Source organism: Trachinotus anak, unplaced genomic scaffold (genome assembly GCF_046630095.1).
Source record: "Trachinotus anak isolate AG129_WGS33_773 ecotype Australia unplaced genomic scaffold, CSIRO_AGI_Tana_v1 ptg000021l, whole genome shotgun sequence".
Classification (NCBI taxonomy): Eukaryota; Metazoa; Chordata; class Actinopteri; order Carangiformes; family Carangidae; genus Trachinotus; species Trachinotus anak.
The window spans coordinates 25980297-26003169 of NW_027273872.1; the positions used below are offsets into that span (position 1 = coordinate 25980297).

General features: G+C 39.7%; 2 long non-coding RNA genes across 2 annotated transcripts; both read right to left on the reverse strand.

The window, feature by feature from the left end:
• Positions 1–4003: 4003 nt before the first annotated feature.
• Positions 4004–4954, reverse strand: LOC139606277 (uncharacterized). The gene is made up of 3 exons (XR_011684591.1): positions 4814–4954; positions 4568–4594; positions 4004–4141 (listed from the first exon to the last, which is right to left on the reverse strand). It is a non-coding gene; the product is annotated as an uncharacterized lncRNA (long non-coding RNA).
• Positions 4955–17647: 12693 nt separating this feature from the next.
• On the reverse strand, positions 17648–21414 carry LOC139606315 (uncharacterized). The gene is made up of 2 exons (XR_011684601.1): positions 21252–21414; positions 17648–19719 (listed from the first exon to the last, which is right to left on the reverse strand). It is a non-coding gene; the product is annotated as an uncharacterized lncRNA (long non-coding RNA).
• Between the last annotated feature and the right edge of the window lie 1459 nt (positions 21415–22873).

Consider the following 22873-nt stretch of genomic DNA (forward strand, 5'->3'; position numbering starts at 1 on the left):
TAATATTCACGTGACTTTAAAGTCAAAACATGAAGCAACACACACAGGGAAAATCATTCAACCTAGTGTGTCCTTAAACACAGACCAGACACCTAACTTCAAAGAAATCTCCGTTCAATATATTAAGAGTAGACTTTTCATTTAACCTTAACTGTGTCTTTAACTGTATTTTTCTAATGTGTCATAATGCCCCAGAAACCAAAATAAAAACATGGGAGGGAGTGAGAGCACCAGCACACAGAACCACACATACACAGTCACAGTGCTAACATGCTAAATGGCCGCTTGCGCCATTGTTCACAACGCTCGTACCCCCGCGATTATAAACATGGCTCGTTAGCTCGGTTACAAACACCAAAAACGTCACAACGGACACATTACACCTACAGTACATCACTTTACACATCAGGAGGAAGCATTTTTTTGGTAAGTTTTACCGTGTAACAACCTGGAAAACAAGAATCATGAGTGCGTGAGTGAAGGAGCGAACCCGCCATTACTTCTCCAAATCTTTGTCTGAGAGAAGAGGGAGGAGTCCCCCACCTTTGGGTACCGCGGTGCAACTGTAACCACACTTTGGTTCTGCTTTCGCTTGTGCCTCTTTTTTTCCTCCTACATTAAATTATGCTTCACAAGAAAATATTCAAATATTATTAAACACCTGGCCGACTGTTACCAGCATTAATAAAGTAATTTTACACTCATATGAATAATAGACTAGGACCAGTAAAAAGAAAACGTGACTACGTGGTTTCTCATTTAGGTGTATCACACTTCCTTTCAATGATCAGAGTCACAGCTGTTGCAGTAACTACGACGCACGGGAAAAAGCAAAGGAGGAGGGTCGCTGTGCCGCTTTTATCACCTGAGTGACGTCACCGGGGATCCCTGCTGAGCGTGCCTGGCCTCAGCCAATGCCAATGCTGAGTTTACGTTCAAACTCTGATTCACACCTAGGTGTGAACCGTGGGGGGGGGGGGGGGGGGGGGGGGGTCGTGGCTCTGTTGTTCAAACAGTCGACCAACTCTGGCTCAGGCTTTTGGAGGGATGTGTAGGTCTCTCCATTGTTCCTTTCAGGATGCATGGCTTGAGGTCCCAACAGTAGAGATGAAACAGTGTAAAGCAGAGATTGCATCGATGCTTGCAGTTGTAGCAGAGCTTCATACATTTTGCAGCAGTGCTGACAGATATGAAGCCACCAAAAAACCTGTCTGATTTTCAATCAAATAATAGTGGTCGTTGTGTAGGTATAACCAAATTGTGTGTGGGCCGTTGTGTGTTTGGAATCCTACGTGTTTTTCACATCAAGTGTTTCTCAAATTTGGTTACATCAGAGAGTTACTTTGTGCATGTCATCAAATCCCACTGCACTGCCTGCTCCGGATTATCAAGACCAATGTCTCTAAGACTAAGATGTTGGCATAAATCAGATGCATTGAAAGCAGGTATGTCCCCTGACTTGCATCGGGTCTCTTTCACCTCCAGCAGATTCCTGCTCTCCCAGAACACTGTCTAACATATTGTTGCCTCCTGCAGCAATAGAGGAACCCCCTACAGATCACCCCTCCCCGCACAGCACCAATTCACAACCCAATGCAGACCGTACCTGTCTGTGCCTCAGACTCCCTGGCACTGGCAAACTGAACATAGTCTAATAAAGACACAACCAGTCTGTGGTCATCAACCCACCTAGCTGCATCATCAGGAGCAACACTTTCAGTCAAACAATCCAGCTTCTATTCTAGTGCAAGGAGTCTTTGATATTGCATATGAACCCTTTAAAACCGAATGTGTCGTCGGCGACACATTTGCGCAGGCGCACTTTGGATTACCATAACACTGTAACGGTTTGAGCGAGCAGAAAAAAATTCCAACGGTTTCTGAAAGCTAAGACCTTGCGCTTTAGAGGCATATAGATGTCATTATGGTAATTTCACTCCCGCTCCTACCATGAAACTGGGAAAGTGCCCCGAATACAGAGACAGCAGAGTGGAGTGACACAGCACATTACTGATCGAAAATGTCAGCAAAACGGCCTTCCCGCGCAACAAAACCTCAGTGGACAGTCACAGATGGGTTTGAGGACGAAGGAGCAACCGAAGGAGCAACCTCCGGCGAAGAAAGGTAACGTTAGACGAGCTGAATTTCCAAGTTGAATTCCTGAATGAATGAAGCTCTCTCTAACTCTATTTTTTAACTTTCCTTACGTTATTGTATGTGTAAATCGACGTTTGTATTGCGTGGTGACTTTTTTAGAATCGTGCAACATTACATTACCAAGTCTTGTTTGTGTAACAAATTATTCTGTGTGTTTTATTACATGCACGTGTCCACTACATTTTTGTGTTTCGATGAGCTATTAGATAATTGAATCTCCCTTCGGGGATGAATAAAGTTCTATCTATCTATCTATCTATCTATCTATCTATCTATCTATCTATCTATCAGAGGTCATATTCAGGGCCGTAGAGGGAGAAGCCGTGGGGATGCTGGAGGCTCCGGTGATGGTGTTAGGGACCGTAGCCGCTCACCGCGTCATCAAAGGTGGAAGACCGAGGCAGAGCCTGATGATGGAGTCCCTCAACCACCGAGGTTCAACCCCAAACGCACCCCAGGTGTCCAACCCCCTCTCAATATGGGCCCCACACAGTCTGACAGAGCCAGCATGGGGCGACGGCACTGCAAGCTCCGTAAAAGGAGCACTCCCTGGTAGTGTCAGGAAGGTGATGTGCGCCTGTGTCTGCAGCCAGAGAGGAGCTGCTACTGGCAGCACCACCAAGGTGTTTGAGTCCGCAGCCAGAGAGGAGCAATTGCCCTGTGTGGGGAAACGACCCCTGTATATAGTTTTATTTTTTTCATGGTCTGTTATGCACTACAGGTTTATTGTAAGTTCACATATTATATTGTAAATAGTTCTATACTTTTCAGATTTCAGAAAACCTGTTATTCATGTATTCAAGTTTCAGTGTTTTTTCTTTATTAAAACTCTAAAATCAAATTCCCTCTTTGTGTTGTCCCTTCATTTAAACTCTTATTGCAGTGTTAGACCATGCAGTAAATTGAAAATAACTGCCAGATATCGAAAGTTCCAAGTATTCTGGAGACATGGACAAAAGCACTTACTCACAGGACATTTTCTGACCTTTTTGTGGTCAAAATAAGCAAAGGACTCCGGGCGGCCATTTTGAGGCCCAGGTGTCAAAGGGTTAAACCATTGTTTCGCAGTTCTGTAATGTGGTAAATTGTGTTTATTTGCACTGGTCACTCTTGGCATACCGACCCTCAGAGTCAGGGATATTACTATCACTCCAGAGAGACTCAGCTCTGGACATTGTTTCCAACTAACAGATGACCACTATTTTACTCCAGAGTTTGCTGTTGTTTTAAAAATAAAATAATAATTTCCTGGCTCTGGCCCACAGCACAGCTAAGAAGTCTGATAACAGACTCTTCACTCCAAATGAAAGCTAGTGTGTTCTGGTGGGTTTTTCGGATGTCAGCAGTCTGAACATGTTTTTACAGGGCAGCAGATTTACTGTGGACCAGGAATATGTCAGTTTGTCACAGTGCTGTGCAGAGCTTTCCAATGCTTTGATTTTATCGTTCAAGTCATTGATTGGTCGAATCAATCATTTATAAGGTTACTCAGTGACTGTGGTTACACTGCTGTTCTGTACCTGCTAAATTGCTCATGTCTAAACACAAGCCATAAAGTCCACCTGAATCGGGCCACTCTGCTGACTCTTGGAAACCTAGCTGCTCTAATATAGATGATGAGGTTCCCCCCCCATGTCCAAGACTCAAGGGCCAAGTTGGGAGATTGCCATTGATTGTATGGAACCCTGCAGTCTCACCAAATAAACCCAGTGAATTACCACAATAGACTTGTCATCAGTGTAGTGGCCCCTTTCCTTCAAGCAGACACTGTTATAGAATAACGCTTTGCATGTCACCTGGTTGTAGACACTCAAACACAGGTACTGCAGATGGGATGTCCCCGTCCTCACACGCGCCTATCTTCAACTCCACAAGCACGCAAGCAGTCTTGTCAGCTTCCCTTTGAGGAGCTTCAGTAGAGCCGGATCATAAACCAGATAACTCCTCCACCGGGTCTGTCTGATATAACACACCTCTCGCAGACCTAGGTAAAGAAGTTACAATTATCAGTTAAAGTACCTGATATTATTGAAATGAGTAATCTATAGAGTGATTTAGTAATTGCAAAACCGCTTTATTCTGCAAATTTGCTTCTACACCACTGGTGGATGACACTGGCAGTAAAAAGAAAAAAAAGCAATATTTTCACACCAGGAAATATTTTTCAAGGAAAATGCTGGAAAAAAAACAACAAAACAAAAAAAAAAAAAACCCCACCAACGTGTCCAACACTAACTGTAGTATCAGAATGACGAATGTTTTCAATATCATGCGAGTTAAGACTCAAGGGTCACCGAGTGAATAATACTTTTAAAAACATAACATGATACAGTACAAATTACTACACCAGAATTACCTGAAAAACAAAACAAAACAAAGTGTAACATAAAGACACCACAAGGCTACTCACCTTTCAGAAGAGCCATTGATGCAAGGTCTGAAAAATAACCAGTCAAAAAAAGAAATGATAGCAAGTGAGTTGAATGAGCTGCGGGTCAAACTCAACACACACCAGAGCTGAAATGGTTAAATCACATCAGCCGTGGGAGGGGTCACCAGCACATGCACGAGGATGCAGATGAACGCGTATTTTTCACATGAATGTGCAAATATACCATGTTACTACTCTTGACTGAGCTGCATATTAGTCACAGACCTTTTAGACATTGGACTCCTCTGCAGAGTTTACCACCTCCATGTACAGTTGCTTATTTACAGTCTTATTTAGAAACCTCAGTGCCAAAGGTGCGTCTCCTACTGGAAGCATTAGACAAAAGGTGCATGGGTTTCCCAAAGACTTCCACCACTGACCTGTCTAAAGAAAAAAAGCTGTGAGATGTGATCTTGTGTAGCTATGAAAGGACAACTTTCTCTTTGTAAAGTAGACAGACACCAGAGAGGTGACCATGTGTAACACTACATGCACTCTACAGTGTGATGACACAGGAGTGTAAGAACATGGCAGTCCCAAGACACCCCAACCCCTGGGCTGTTGTGGACTATTTTAAAAAAAAAAAAAAACACCACTACTGTCACACATGCTTTCATCCAGCACTGGAAAAATCCATCTGTGCTTGGAAAATCCACAAGGTGGTTTAAAAGGAGTTTTTACGAGTCCTTGGACATTTCAATTGTCAGTGCCTCTATCCTGAATAAAGGAGAGGAGGAACTCGAACACAACTACACCTCTGTTTAAGTATATTATGTCTATTATATGGCCTTTTAGGAGGACTGCCATGTAGTAGCAAAAAAAAAAAAAAAAACATTTGGAGGTGAATGTGAAGTGTTGTGTTTCAGATTGTGTCAGCAGTCTGAAACAGGGAGGCCTTCTGTATTTCAAAATCATGCCAAGTGTCCCTTATCAAAGAGCCTGTCATGATCCCTGCCTCAGCCCTGTTTATTTTTGTCTTTCTGGCTCTGTCTCCTGCCCCTCTCCATCTGTCCACCTCAGATGTCCTCAGACTGTCCGCCATGTCTCGGTCACCTGACAACCCACATCCACCTGCTCACCTGTTTCTCATTTACTAGTCACCCAGCCCTGATTCCCACACCCACCTCACCTGACAAAAACAGAAACATACCAAAAACAAGAATCTAAAAAAAAAACAAAAACAAAAAAAAACCCCAGGCAGAAATAAAAACCAGAAACCCAGGAAACACTGGAGTGGAGAAGACCACAGGACCAACACTGGAGTTGAAACATTCAACGGGGAGCACGGAGACTAAATACACACCAGGGAAGCAAGGCTGATTGCACACAGGTGAAACACATTAGGGCGGGGCAGCCAATCAACAAGGTGGGAAACGCGAGACACAGACAGGAAGTAAATTAACATGAGACACACAAGAGAAGTCGTTTCAAAATAAAACAGGTCCAAATCAAAGAGTCCAAACATAAAGTCTTCTTCTTTGTGTTTCTTGGCAGATCACTAACCAGATTAAAGGTGCATACTGCCACCTACTGTGTCGGAATACGTAGAGTTATGGCATTAGATCAACTGAATACTAAAGGAAAAAAAAACCTGTGATGATATTATTCCTGATACTGATGATGATGATGATGATACTTACACCCTATTACCTGATCCTGCCTGTACTATATAACCTACCAGTTCCCTTTTCCTTTCCTGCCCTGCCTCGAGTACTATGTTTCTTAGCCTCTCCCTCTCTAAATTATACTTACTACAATGCATGATAATATGTTATATATCTTCCAGAGTGTTACACCACTGACAAAGATTAGTTTAAAAAATAAAGACCAAAAGTGTTAACCATGACACAGCCTGCACACATGTAAGTGTTTATTACCACCATGTTTTCTGGTGAAATTATAAATTATAAACTTGTAACTGTTTGTTAAAATTTAAGATGCCTGGATCCAAATGCAGAAATAGAAACCAACAGGTAGTGTTCGACGATTTAACTGAAGATCAGGCAAGAACACGAAAACGCTGAGAAATCCAGACTCAATCCAAACTAAGGAATGACACAGTAGCACGAGGGGCAACAGGGTAAAAACACTGCAGGAATAAACAGGAGCACTTCAACTCACCTGTACAAGACATTACAGAGGAAATTACTTGGATTTTTTTGTTTTTTTTCAGTTAATTGAAAACATTTAGAGACAACATTGTACACTTAAACCATGTGAGCCCTCAATACAGCATGTGACCCTCAGCACAGCATGTGACCCTCAGCGCTGTCAGAGCCAATTAAGACATGAGGAAATCAGTACAATGTGAGCAAGACACCGATAGTTAATTTAAGGTAGAGGGCATCTCATTGTTAGACATGGCCTCGTTAATGAAGGCGGCTCGAATGTGTGCAATAAGGTATATTTGGAGGAGGATGTGGTTGTATTTCTGTACTAATAAAGAAGTCCTTGTGAGATTGACCCATTAACACCTCATCTTCACTTTGAAAGCCACCTAATCATCACACTGAGCAATTAAGCCTATTAGTATTTTTGAATCCCTAGCTAGCTAAATAATCACAGTTTTACTAATTTGTATTGTGAAATCCTGTCAATGTTGACATTTAATTACTATGATTATATCATAATTAATATACAGCCAGTGGAGAACTAAACTGAAACAGTTTTTTTTCAATTATTTTTAATGGAGCTTTTTTCACTGTGTTGCTGCTTTAACCTAACTGTCATCAGTGAATGAGCTAGGTAATTATTTAGCATGTTAGATCCTGTAAAATGGAGAGGAAGAAGTGAATGACTCTGAAAGTTTAAACTGAATTTTATTTTATATATTTATTGATTCAGGGTTCTCCTATGAATGGACAACTTCTCTAACCTCTTAGACTTATAAATCAAGAGTTTACAGCCGTGCTAGCAGCTCTGTGAGGTTGTGCTAAGGCACATGTGTGCTATCAGCTAAATGCAAACATGTTTCTGTTTGGCACATTATGTTTGCCTAGTTAAGCATGGTAGCTTGCTAACATCTGGTAATTAGCACTAAATATAGCTGAGATTAATGGTTAGCGAAGATATTCTGGTAAATATTTGGGTCACTTATTGTTTTTTTTATGACTCAATATACACCGAGTTCCTCGGTCCAAGTTCGGCCCACATACAGTGTGACTGTCAGTTGCTATTTCTGTATCTGGACCAATTCTGGTACACACAAAGAAAATCTTCTGGGTGTCAGCCAACTGGACAGCCAATGTCAGCCAATTGGGAAATAACAGCTGGAATCGGCCCAGATGTGGAAGTATATGGGCCAGTGTCCCAGGCATACGTTGGGCTAGATGTCTCATTTTGTTACCTGGACTATGTCCTGTGGTTTATGACCAAATATTTACAAAAATAAAGTTGTATTGTAGAATTTAAAAGTTTGAGCTGATAATACGTAACATGAAAAGTTATAGGACCACCAATTCTTACAGGTCATCCAGTGCAGAACATGAATGCCTTTTACTACATTCAAAACAAAACAACATGTCAATGTCAACTTCGTGGTGATGAACCAATAGATCAACTTTGCCGTCCCTACAGTGGAGCCACCACTAGAATGACTAAATAAAATCAAAAATATGCTGTCATCAAGCTAAAAAAGTGTTTATATATTTCTTCTGACAGCAGAAAAACAAGGGCAATCTACAGCCATGCTAGCAGCACTAAGGCTGCACTTAGGTACATAGGTGATATGACCGAAATGCTAACATTAGCATGCACACACACTGAGACTGATGGGATTGTTATTAGTTTCTTAAGTTTTTATTTGTTCATACTATATTGGTTGAAAGTAGTAGAGCACCTGTTTTTTCAGTTTTGATTGAAATTTAAGCTGATAAAGTTCAGGGAATAACCTTAAAAAAGAAAGAAAGGAAGAAATTGACTTACAGTTTTTCATATTGATCTGAAGTACACACCTGTAAAGTTTCACAACTGTATCTTGCACGGTTGGAACATTATTGCGATGACAATATTTGTGCACAGACAGACATGAAAACACCTGTCAAATGACTCAAAACTGCCTCAGCAGTAGTTCCTGCTACAGGTGTCTGCAGGACCCATTTTGTCATGATCACACACACACACACACACACACACACACACACAGGCTGACAGCAATACCAGCCCCCTGTCGTGGCTGATAATTAAGTCTTGAAAGTTAATGAAAACAATTCCTACAGCGCTACAACTTCTGTTGATGACTTACAAACCCTCTGTCTGTACAACGGCTGTGTTCAAGCAAACTGTTACTACACCCTCTGTAGAATTGATAGGTCAATACTTTACTGGAGGAAGTAGCACTGTGCATGGCTGTCAGAATGGTGAGAAAAGGGCAAGTAACAAAGGAAGACAGTCTGGTTGGTCAGGGGATCATCCTACAGCAAGATAATGACCCAAAACATGAGAAGAAAAGATCCAGACAGTGTCTTCACAGTTGACAGTCTACAGCATGTGGGGAAATAGAGAGCATCTACACTAACATGACAATACTTAATGCAGACAATCCTTCATTATCCATTTACCGTATTTTCCGGACTATAAGGCGCACTTAAAAGCCTTTAATTTTCTCAAAAAACGACTGTGCGCCTTATAATCCGGAGCGCTTTATATATGGATTAATTCTGGTTGTGCTTACTGACCTCGAAGCGATTTTGTGTGGTACACGGCGCTCTGTCAAAATGTTTTAGTACGACTTTGGTAAACTACAAAGCCGCACCGCTTGCAGCATTACGGCTATCGTAGTCAGGAGCGTCACAGAGTAATACATGCTGTGCTTCACCATAATATTACAGTGTGTGTGTATAAGGACCTATAAGGAGTTATTGTGAATACGCTAACATTTTATTTAGCGGTATCACTGTGTTTTTTTTACGTGTTACAACTGAACAAGGTTGGGAGTTATTGTGAACGCGTTTAATAAAGTTTGACTTATCTGACTGTCTTGTTTCGCTTAATGAGCCTTATAGTCCGGTGCGCTTTATATATGAAAAAAGTTCGAAAATAGACCATTCATTGACAGTGCGCCTTATAATCCAGTGCGCCCTATAGTGCGGAAAATACGGTATTTGTCCGTCACACACACACAAGCACAGAATATCTTGTCCACCAAACTGCAGCCAGTCAAGGCAGCAGATGTTTAAAGGATGTGATGTAACCATGTGAAACATTCTCTCAGCTTCCACAGTGACCACCCCAAGCAAAAGTGCATGGGGAACCATCCACATCAATTCAGTTTGAGACGAATGAAACAGGACAACAGAGAGAAGATTAGAGACGAAAAGTAAAAGAGGAGATGAAAGGGAGACAAGGAAGGTCTGAAAATTACAATACAGACAGTGAGGAAGGCCGTGATGAAAGTAGAGGGAGAAGGAGGGAGAGAAGCGAGATGGATGGCAGGATCAAGATTGGAGCAAGAAAAAAAAGTCACTTCGTTTAATGCTGTCGTCATAAACTAAGAGTATAGTGTAAATGACTGAGAATGATCTGATAAAAATGATTATTAATGTTAGTTTGCTGTAAACAAATATTTTCTCACCACCTCCGCCGGCTTTCACAGATAAGGAAATGAGATTCAACAGCTAATTAAGTGCCAAGTTTTGGCCCCGGTTATGATAGAAAGACTCTTAGCTTAAAGCTTACAGCTGACATAGAGGAGAATGAGACGAGAGGAGAAAGCACAGACTAAAAAGAGGGTAAGACAAAAAAGGCAACATTTGTTTAGTTGCTGTACTTGAATGCACTGTATGTAACTTCTGTCACTAGGGGTCTCTTGACCAAAATGGCAGCTGTTTGATGTAGTTAAGTAGCGTGGGATCATGGAATGTTTGTCTTCACCATCATTGCAGTCGGCTTCTCCAGGTAATGCCGGAGACACACTGGGTGTGTGGCGTGTGTGTCACGGCTTTGAATTAATTTATGATTTATTTTTTGACAGAAAATGCTTCTAAAAAAGTTTAGAAATATATTATTATTATTATTATTTATTTATTTATTTTTTGGTGTCTGACATGTTCAGATTCAGCCTAGACACAGAGACTATAGTGGAAGGTGTCAGTTTGTGTAATAATGCTGGTACAATGTCAAAGTGGCTGTCAACAGGTCTTCTGTGACAAGACGCACACGTGATTAAAACTCGTAAAAACACTGAACGAAGTCAATTACATCACGTTAAAAGTGGTCCTGGAGAGGCTGCAAGCCAAGCTGCCGCTAACATTTGCTCTCTGACAACTTACAATCCAGATATTCAAGAGGTTTATACCAGGAGCTGAATTATCCCCAAAGGTGATCTCCTCTCCAAAACTAACGGAACAAATGTTGATTAAAATGAGTAGAATCCAGCAGTATCACATTAAAAATCAGTGTTTCTCCTATTTGGCAGACACAGGAGGTCTCAGAGCGGCAGGGAGCTGAGCTGCCGCTAATGTTTGATCAGCCTCTTTCTCTGATAAATTAAGATCTACACATCTGATGATTAAAATCCTTCATCTGGTTAAAATAGACCGATATCTAAAAACACAAGCGCAAAAAGGACATTAAGCCATTGACAGGAAAGAAAACCTTTGGGAGCACACAACTCAGCCAACTATATAACATAGGCTGAGTGATGGTTTTATACATTGTAATACAGAAAAGTTACATATTGCAACTTTAATGCTACATTTGCTTTAGGTAAGTTTGAACTTTGGGGACCCTGCAGCAAGCAATCAAAGAATTTTTGAAAGCATGAAGGTCATCAGAGAGTCGTCTGTTTAGGGAGAAAAATCAATTATGTTTGGTTTCAAAATGACCGAAATAAGAAAGATATGAAAAGGTGAGAGGAGAGCAGTTAACTGAGGGCAACAGGAAATGAAAATAATCCAGCATGAAAAAAGAGAGAGAGAGAAGTGAGGATTTGGATGCAAAACACATGAATCAAATGTGTACACTTATTTGTAACACTGCATTTTGGCTCTATCTGATGTCATTTTTATGAGATATTTATGTACAAGTGGACACAGGTAGATCCTTTATTTCTGCAGAAATAATACTGTGGTATTAGATCTGTCCCTGCATTAACAATATATCTTAGTGTTCTTTATCTTGTACTGTTCATTTTGTTCTCCAGGTAGAATCTAGCTGCATCAGGACTGGAGCCTTTATTGTCAAATTGCCAGACTTTGATTTTACTACCTGAGTGCAACATAACAATGACTGAAAAAAACAGGAGGTGTGTTGATTTTTAACATAAAGTAACTCTTGATTAATAATTGACCACTTCACAGACTTTTTTAGTCTGTTTGCTTTCCGAAAACAACACACAAGGCCATGGTCATTGCTGTAGCAGTTTGTTTGCTAGGAAAATATGGGCATCAGGGGTCAGAGGTGATAAAAAGACACGTGACAAAAAAGGTTAGATGATAAAACTTTTGTCTTCTTCTTTGTTCATATACAATTCATTCATATGTTTGCATTAGGGTATGGATAGGTTTGGTTTTTAGCATGCTAAAACTAAAAGCCGAAGCTAGTTCATTAGTTCTTCCTCTCTGTATTTTTGGCAGTTAGCAAACAGCCTCAGGTGCAACACCGCCTACTTCTAGGCTGGAGGAGCACCGACCCTGATTTACACATAGCCCAGAAAAAACAGGGACAGATTGTGATCAGATCTGTATGATATAAATAATATTGATTTAAATTAATGAATATAAATGAACAGATGTGATTAAGTGTAAATCAAGTTGTCTTAAGTCTCATCTGGATTTTATCCAGATACCAGACATTTGAAATGACAAAGGGGGGAAAAGAGGTGTCGACTTGTCATAACAGGAAAAGCACATGTGAAACAAACTTGTTCAATCGTGGCTCCGTTCCCTCAAACAGTGAGACAGCAGTCACAACGCCAGGATCCTGGAACTACTTAATCTACTCTACATGAATGGAATCATTTTAATGTCAGAAGGAGTAGAAATATCAGAAAAATGTTTTCCCCCTTTGCTGTTGCTGCAATGGCAAGTCAAACTTTCTGCCGTGATAAAGGTCTATACTCTGGAGGTGAATGAAAGTTAATACGGAGGTGCTAACAGCTCTGAAAAATGACATTTAGAAAAATCAAACAGCAGTATCTCTTTCCAGAAACTGTGACACTATTTCTTAAGACTTTTTCTAGACAGTAGTTCCAGTCAAAACAACTGTTGACAATGTAATGATTTCTGATTTTTATAATTTATTCTCTATTTTTTTTTCTCTAATCTTTTTGCCAATGTTTAGACTCATTCATTTCTATGATCAGACCCTTAAGTCTTATTCCTTTTTGACAAACAGTTTCAGTTTGAGCAATCTCCTGACATTCATGTAAAATTAATAAAAATCAAGATAGGAGATAGCTTTAGCTTGTCTCTTCTGATAGCCTTTTTAGATAAAAATGTCAGATGTATAATGTCAGAGTTAAATACCCTTGTGTCTGATCTCTGATAGAAACATTTGGTGTGTCTCACTGTTAGAATAAAGAACCTTTTGTCCTCTGCTGAGAGTGCACCTCTGGCATTAAGTGCATCCTTCACCTCCCTCCACTCACCTCTTCTATGCTCCTTTCTTTACAAGTTATAGGTGCCACTAAAATGCACACTCACTCACAAACACACAGTAAACCCAAGAAGGGTATATGCGCCATTAAATTGTATGGGCCAGTGTCTTGATCCAAGGACAAGACCAGTGGCCTTTTTACAGCTTAAGCTCAAGTGTAAGGGTGTATCACCGCTGCCATCTTTGCAATCATCAGATAAGCCATTATGAACCCGGTCACAAGGAGTACAGGGTCATTTTCATCTTACTTTGATGTACTGAAGGAAAACTGCTACATTGTTGGCATTTGAGTGAGTAAACTTACAACTGATGAAAATGTGAAAGTGATATCAGCACGACCACAACAGGTGAAGACAGGATCGACGTTTTCTTCACTAATATCAATAATAATATAACAGATAATAGTAACAGATTCAACAGCATTGAAAAGTTTTTGAAAATAATGTCCCTGCATTGTAGCAAGGATTACAGATAAAGTTGGCCACCCTTACACGCATGCATACACCCACCCACCCACCGGTCTGCATAATTAGATTAGTCTGGGTTAATGCAGATGAATGGAGCCAAACTGTTGTCTGAAAACAGATGACTGAGTCACTGGTGTGCACATTTGTTTACACAGCACAAATGTGCCCATTAGAAAAGGATGATTTTTATAACAATATTAAATGGTGATTAAATGGCCTGTATGGTACAGATGAAACATCATTAGACCATTATATATCAGTTATTTTAGTAACTAAAACTTTCTCTTCTCTGCCTTTATGGATGGTTTCACTGTATCCAAAGTGCATCACGTACTAATTGTGCACAGCTGAAACCCAAATTTTGCAATTAGCAATCTCTTCATTAGATTCACAGCAGCAAGTAAAAGACAGAAACTAATGTGCAAGCATCAGTATGTATCAGTCGTACTGACATAAATCCACACTGCGTTTTATGGTGCCTCAGGGGTGAGAGAGAGAGAAAGAGGGGGGCAGGTTGAGAGAGACAGAAAACGTCAGACTGAAAGAGAGGGGTGAGTCGTGGCGCATGTTCAGGGCTGAAAAATCTATTACATAGAGTTCTTTCAATTATCCTTCCATTACAATTAGAGTAAAAGCCAAGTGGACAGAGGTAATAAAGTACACAGTGATGCTGAGTGTTCCGCATGTCACTGCTTCTGAGTCATATGGTTTATATGTGATGATGACCATACCAATTTGAACTTACAAACAGTACAGCTTAGAGGAATTTATATTATGTATTTCAAGTTGAACTTAAATATTGTGTTCCTATACCTAGGCAATACTGCTGTACAGCTTATAGGCAGGTTGTCTTGCATGATGTTGCATGGCATTGTATGGCAAATTGGGAAGCCCTTAACCTCATCTGTTGTGTCTCCCAGAAAACGGAGGAGCTTGCAAAGGTTTATAATGGCTTCATTTAGGGGACAAACAATAAAATTAATCACAGTAACAAAATGTGTCTTATTGTATAAACATATTTTAGGCAATTAAGATCAAGATCAGGCTAATGGGAAGGCACCCAATTTTTACAACTACCAGTGGTAGAACAAAGTACAACAATGTTTTTTTATATTCTGAAACATATGAAATTGATTCTCATACAAAAAATATTTTACTGCAAACATGGTCAAACTGACAGATATTTTTGGCACAGCCCATATATTAAAGAAGTGTAAAATAAAGATAGGACAAATGGGAGATGATACACCTGAACTCATACAGTCTCATAATGCAAGCTCTGATTGATCCCGAATTGTGTGCGACAGCTGAGGGTTTGTCTACATGTTTAAAAAACTGATGCATTGAGCAAATTAAGTACAACAAACACTACAGTACACGGAAATATCAAATATCAGGGTCTATGATAAATGTATTCATTTACTTAAATGCAGCTGTGTCTGGGATAGTCCCTGAAACACCAGCCAGGCGTTTTCTGGAAAGGTATGACTGTGCTGAATCCAGCAATAAATAGAGTTTGCCAAAATACCTGTCCATTTAACTACATTAATTTATTATTATAAATGTGGTTAAATTGAGATTTTGTATGTGTACATTTGACTTTACCTGGTGAATTATTTAAGTGATGAGGGCTGACACTTGCATCTGTTGCTCCTCAAGAAACTTGATGCTGCCCTTTGGACCCTAGACAATCTAATGCAATGCAATCCAACAGCCTGGCCATAAATCTAACTTTACAAAGGTCAGAATGTTCAGTTGTTTTGAGCTTCATTCCAAGATGTGTTAATTTAATTATTCATTAGTTATTGAGGTCATAATGAATGAATGACTTTTACTGGATTCTATTATACTGAGTGGTGTTTCTTATTTTGCCCTCCATTATGTAAATGTAAAAGGACATACGTGTTTGCTGTAGAAACATATACAGCTAATGCTGGAAGTAAAAGTGGATTTACACCACTTAATCTGTGAGCCGCAGATGTGAAGCACAGATGGTGGTTGAGAAACCTGTGGAGAGAAGGCCTCTTGTTCTGGGTGTACAAGCACTGAAGCACCGGCTGTGGGTCCATCTGTCCCTATATGGCTTATTGTATCCCCGAAAACCTCCAATGAAAAATTAGTTTTTAACCTTGTTAACATGTTCATACGGTGTTTTTTATATGATGCGAGACATATCATGAGCGAAATCAGCAGTCAACTCCATGGTGAGACTTCCCTCCTGTACAAAAAACAAGCCAATCAGTTGTATGTGCAGCACGTTATTATGACCCATAGTTATGTTTTATTCCTAGGTGACCTCTAGTGGTACTAATTAGAGGGAAAAGTGCAGTGACGTAGTTTATAGAGTGAGGAGGTGATGTCAGGAGGAGGTGATGAGGATGGATAGTGGATGGAGCATTGTTCGGTTCCTATGTGAAAGTAGCAGTTTGTTTTTTATCTATTATCTATTACCGTTCAACAAAGCCAACCATGTTGTATTGCAATCATGACAACAAAGGTTGTGTAATGTAAAGTACCTATTTTAACCTGAACCGTGATATTTTCCTAAAACTAACCAAATAGATTTTGTGCCTAAATGTAACCAAGTCATGACTGTTTATTATTGTAACCATGGTAATGAAGGTCTGGTACACTGCTGGTGGTCCAGTCTGCATGTTTATTATTGTTATCACAACAACCAAACTCTGGTATGCCACAGGGGCACTATTTCAGGAGATACGCCAATGGGGGGGTTGAAAAACCCGACCTATATTGTTGTTCAGGTTGACGGACTAGTTGACATGGCTGAGTGTTTCCAACTTGGAACAGCAGTGTACCAGTGACAGGTTGGGTTTCATACATCACATATCTATGGAACAAATTCCGTGGTGGGACTTTTCTTATTGTTTCTCAATAGCACACCTCTGATATCCCTACGGCAAAACGTGTCAGAGGGGAAACTAGAAGTAGCTAATTTTTACTATTTTGCAAACTAAGTCAGCTTAATGTAGCAAAGTCAGAGTTGACGATCAGAACCATCATTTATCTAACATTAGGAATTGTAGCAGCCAAACAGCAACCAACATCCACAAATATTATTGTAGTGCTTATGTCATTAAGTTCATTTCCATCCACCTGTTTTTATGCTGCACTTTAACGGTTGTAAAAACTATAAATTTGAAATCGTACCAAATTTTTGCTGAGTGACCATCCCCTAAAACAGCTTGCAGTTCTTACTCTAATCTTATGAGTTCACATGTACTATTAAAGACAATCACGGTCTGTTCAAGGTACATGCCCAAGCTCTGTATGAAATACATTAGGTTTGTAATAGACTGTGCCCAATAGTACAACAGTTAGACAGCAGGGTGAGGCTGTAAGGAACAATGCAGGGTGGAAATTATGTATAGTAATAAAAATACATTGTGAGAGAAGGTGGCTTGTGTGTTTTTCTATATGTCATTACCCATTAGAGGGAGGTAATTCTCATTCTTTGTCCACCCTCACCTTTCCAATTGTTGATGTTTTATAGCTGCTATTATTCAGCTTGCTGGTGAAATATTCAATTATCGCTAACCCTCATTTTCTGTGAGCCAACTAGGAGGTCAGCTCTTCTCTCAGAGGTCTCAAAGGTCTTCCAGTTGTTGAATAACAATTAAAACATCTCAATTGGTTGCTTTTATTCTAATAGCTTCTTTGCCAGTGTTTTTCCATGTGTCACATGGGGTTAAAACAGCATAAGAAGGTTCATTCAGTAGGTGTATTTAAATGAAGCTCAGAAAAACACTTGAATGCAATTCTATTTCATTAGCACCTTGTGTCAAATGTTACTAACTATTTTTAACTGTTGTTAGAAATTTAATGAAGTCAAAATAGAGGAGCTCACTTCAGTGCAACTGCACATTGTAATTACTCACAGGTTGTATTCATGAGGAACATCAGCACTGAGAGTGAAGGGAATGTGGTATAATAAAAACAGAACCCAATACCCAAGTGTAGCAATATAAAGGTGCAGCACTCATGTTATTATGTCTTTATTTATACTTAATTGAAAAGTATTGATGGCAAAGCCCTGATTTACAGTGATGTTGATAGATACCAAACAAAATAAGTTAAAAGAACATCAATTAAAACAATTATTTTACCCTAGTCTAGCAGGTTCAGTTATGTAGTCTTTACAGTTTGAGATATTGGTGATTTTATGCACTCCTCATTGAAAAAACAATAACTTGTTAATTATAGCAGATATCAACAAGCTTTTATACAAACTAACATTGACTTGATATTTTAATAGTAAAACCATGTTTCTGGCGATCACTCTCTGGGAGCAGTAGTGATTTCTGTTGAGCAGTTATTGCTTGCAGCAATCACACAATGATGCAATGGCAAGAATCAATTAAAGCAGGAACAAATACAAATTAAAAGGTGAGAGATTATCAATCTAAAATGAAGTGGTACCAACAAATGAATTTTCAAAGTGTTTTGTCATGAGCTCCAGGTGGATGGTGCAGAGAAGCCAAAAGCAGTTCTTCCAAGCTCAGTATGAACTCAAGGGACATGGAGCATAAAGCAGCCACCAGAGAGAGAGGACCGCCCAAACTTTCTGTACAGGATCCTCTTAATGAGTACTATAACCATCACCAGTAATGAACCTGAGAGCAGAGTGGTAGACAGCATTAAGGGGCTTTAGAGTTTCTTGTCTGTAAAAGATATCACCATAATCTACAATTGATTTAAAAATAACCCCCCAAAAAAAGCTTGCCTCGAGAAGGGTTTTTCTGCGATGCAATGGAAAGCAGGATTTATTCCTAAAGAACAAGTCAATTTTTGCCTTAGCTTACTCACCAGATTTGATATATGATTTTTAAAGGATAACTTCTCATAAATCCAAATGCCAAGATATTTGTATAGCATAACCCTTTTAATATTGGTACCACTTTAAGTGGTGATGAAGAAATTAGTCAAATCAATATTTCTGGCTCTGGAGAAAAGCATAAATTGATATTTGTCTGCATTTAAAACTAACTCAACTTCTAAAATCAGTAAAACATCATGTAATGATGTCAAGTAAAATGACTGCCTGAGCAAGTAGAAAAGAAAAGTAGACTTTATGAAGGGGTTGACCGAGGTCATGTCACAAAAGTTCACACTGTTCACTTTGTCCCTTCAAAAACACTGTGGCAGTGGGTTTCTCAAACAGGCCTGCTCACTGCAGCATTCATTTGGGTGAGATCTTACTTTGCAAGCAATTTAAAGTCAAGCTGTTAACATTCACTTTGTAGCAGACGTGACTTTATAGCTGTTATTTATGTGGTTGTCTGGTAAACAAGTCTGAAATTCGTATGGATGTTTTGAGCAATGCTCAGTGCTGCCTGAGACTTATTTACTCTGCAATTAAGAGATTCTAGCTCTCATTCAGAAATCATCAAAACTAAGCTGAGATGTACAACCTCTGATTCCTCTAACCAGTTTCAAATGCATTTCTTTATTCCAATGCCACACATATATTTGTTTTATCTCCTCGCCAAGTAAATACTAACATTTTAAACTCATGATTCAGCTTCCTGAAACAGTGAGGCTTTATATCCCATTGGTTCACCAAAAGTTCCATTACTCAAAGCCTCATTCAACAGTAGCAACATCTACTGCTCAAGTTAATGCACAGCAGCCTTTCAGTATAAAGACCAATATAGCCCTGCTATCCTCTGTTACCACTCTGATCTTCATTATGTCAATGACTTTATTAAACGGATTTATTATAAGGTTGTTAATAAAGATGAATGACATGATTACATTTGTATTGGGATTCAGTGCTTGGGGGCCACCACACTGAGCTGTACAGTGCAAGTAGGGGAGAGAGAGGGGAGTGACAAATTTATAGATTTTTAATTGAGGTGGTTCCTCTTCTTTGAAATGACCCCTCCCCCAGCCTTGGAAAACACCGTCTATCATGGCAGCAAGGATGCTGATGAACATAAGAAGTTGGAGTGGATCCTCACTTGTTTGAATGTTGTTTTCAGCCAGGCAATGTTCAACTTCTGCTGTTGCATCTGCTGAGCTTATTCTGCTCTGATCAGCTGCTGGATTCACCTAAAAATATTTAAAACACTTGATGAGTATTAACCTTGCATGCTGAAATATAACAGTAGTAATATGTCAATAGAAATCCACATAACCAATAAAAGCAGCGCTGATTGTAGCTTCAGCTCCTGCGTTTAGTGGCCACTGTCATCACATTGCAGGGACTTGATGTTATAGCCACATTTTCTCTGACTTGAAGATTGTCAGTCAGCTGCTTTGCTCTATTATTATTTAGACACTCTGAATGATGCAGCACCTTCGGTGAAAGGTATTTTAGATGCCGAAACCTTTTTCTCTTCTGAAAGCTGGACTACCTGGGCAGGGACACTACAATCTTTGAACAATTGTAGTTGTGCACTGGGGAGGTTCTATCCTACAATCTCCGTCTTTGCCTCTCTACATTTATCTTGGTAAAATTGTAGATGTTGAAGACCTTAAGCCAGGAACCAACAATTCTTGATTTTTGAAGTGAAAAATAAAAACAACAGCTGTAGTGATGTCTGTACATTTCATCTGAAAACTTCATAACAAAAAACACTCACAGGTGTGAGCCTATGAGAAGTAACAGCGGGCTCTGTCTGAGATCAGACAAATACACGTGTGTGGTCAGACTAAGATAGAAATCAAACTGTGGGAATAAGGACACTGAGGCAGGGTTGGTGTGAACTGTCATAAACATCCACTGTCTCTTGTTTTCAATGAAACATGTCACATCCCCTCCCAAAAAAAAATTACATGCAGACGCAGAGTCCAGCGACTGAAATCAACTGCTGCATAACTTTGTGCTCAGACTGGTCACATCAGGGGTGAACATGAGAGAAAGAACTCAGACTTCAGCTCTGAGGAGGTGAAATTGTATTTTCAGTTGAAAATGTGAAAATCTTGCTAATTTCGCTAATATTTTACTGTAGATATGATGTAGCAGAGATCAGAGCAGCAGTTTAATCAGCTCATCTGAATCAGCCCTGCAATTACAGGTTGCCACGGTGATGGGAGCTACTTAGGTACAGCCTGTTCAAGTAGGGATTAATCTGAGAGTTAATGTCTCAAACTCCAGTTTATCACTTAAAGAATATAATTAGTTTTTATTCTGGAAGAGAGAGAGGGGACTCTGCTGACCGTTATGATGTAAAATATGTTTGCAGTGTCAAAAATGTTGGAAATAGAGCATGTTTAGGTTCAAGTTTTTTCCAGCTTCCTCCTGAAAATCCTGGTTTCAGTCAACATTGGAGTCATGCCAGAGAATCTTCTTCCTCATGCATTCCCAGGGTCCTTTAAATGCTGTTTGGCAAACAGCAGGCTGTTATATGGCTCTTACTGCCAGTGGTGTCTGTCTACTACCATAAAGCTCTGGTAGAGTGACTGGGTTCTTGGTCACCCCCCAGACCAAAGCCCCACTTACACTGTTACTCATTTTGGCTGGTTGGCCAAATCCAGAAAAAAAGTTCCTGTTGGTTCCAAACTTATTTCATTTCACAATTATTGATGCCACTGCGCTCCTAAAAACACTCAAAGCTTCAGTAATGGTTTAATACCCTTACCCTCATTCATGCTCCGCCACAGTTTTACCCTGCAGGTCTACAGAGAGTTCTTCACGGCTTCAGGGCTTTGTCCTGACCTTTTTATATACAGTCTGTGGTCCTGATATGCAGAGATAGAGCTACTAAACTCAGGTGTGTTCCTTTCTAATCAAGTCAGTTTGCCACAGGTGGATCCAGTTCTAGACACATCTCAAGGATAATTAAGCAAAGAGGATACACCTGACCACAATTTGCAGTGGCACAGTAAAAGGGTCTGGGTACTTCTGTAAATGAGTATTTGCATAAATTCCTAAAAACATCATTCTGGGTTATTGAGTGTAGACTGATGGACAGGAATGGAAATTTTATCCAATTACAGCTGCAATACAATGAAGTGTGCAAAAGGGGTCTGAATACACCACTGTCTTTCTCTTAGCTTTTGTATGTGTGGATGTATGTATGTGTGTGTAAATATATCTGTAAACACACACACACACACACACACACACACACACACACACACACACACACACACACACACACACACACACACATATATACACATAATTGCGGGGATGGGCATGGTCGGCATGCAGCTGCAGGTGAGAGAGAGAATAAGAGAGACAGGACTGTGTGTGCCAAAAAAGCCGGGCAGCCAGAAACACATGGGGGGAGTGAAATCTGTGTTGGAAGTGTGTGTGTAGAGTCGGCCCAAAACAGGACACTGTTTGAGCGGATTGTCAGGTCAGTGTTTGTGATGGGTGAACTCACAGTGGCAGCTACCACACACAGTACATACACACACATACAATCAATGTGTGGTGAAACAGGATGACAATAACCCCATCCATAGGGCAAGAGGAGTCACTGAGTGGTTTGATGGATCTGAAAATGATCTCTTTGCAGTCATGAGATCTCAACATAGTTAAACACCTCTGGGAGATTTTGGACCAACATGTTCCACAGTTGAGTTCAGAGTCTTGAAGAATCAATGCCAATGAAGAAAACGATTGTTTGTTATCTCAAGATATTAGCCCTTCAATAGAGTTTTGTTATCTCGGGGTTAACAGAATAATTATCCTGTTAAAACAAAAAATCTCCTGATAAAATCTTGTTATTCCAGGATAACGAACCATCGATTTCTCGTAATAATATGTCATTATCTGATAATGAGCTTCATTACCTCAAGATAATGGGATGAAATATATATATATATATATATATATATATATATATTTGTGAGTATGGACTTTCTCAGCTTCCGTAGAGGTGTAGTTTTATGTTACACATTCTTGCAATAAAATAAAAATAAAAAATTCCCTTTGGCATATAAAGATGATCAGAATTGCACCATTTGGGAAACTGAGCTCTCTTTATTCTGAGTAACCCACAGACCTGTGTGTTATAATTTTATGTCAAGAGTCAAAAATAATTAAATGAATAAAGAAAACTGTTGTTGATCTGACCCACTCTGGTTTGTGCTGGAATACTAAGGCTAGGTTGTTCTTTTTTTTCTTCTTTTTTTTTTTTTTTTTTACTAAACACAGAAAACAATTCATACAAAGAGAATTCATTTCAGTGTCAGTTGTGTGGTTTTGATCACAGTTTCTGTGTTGTTCTGTTTGCATGTAGCAGAGTGCCCA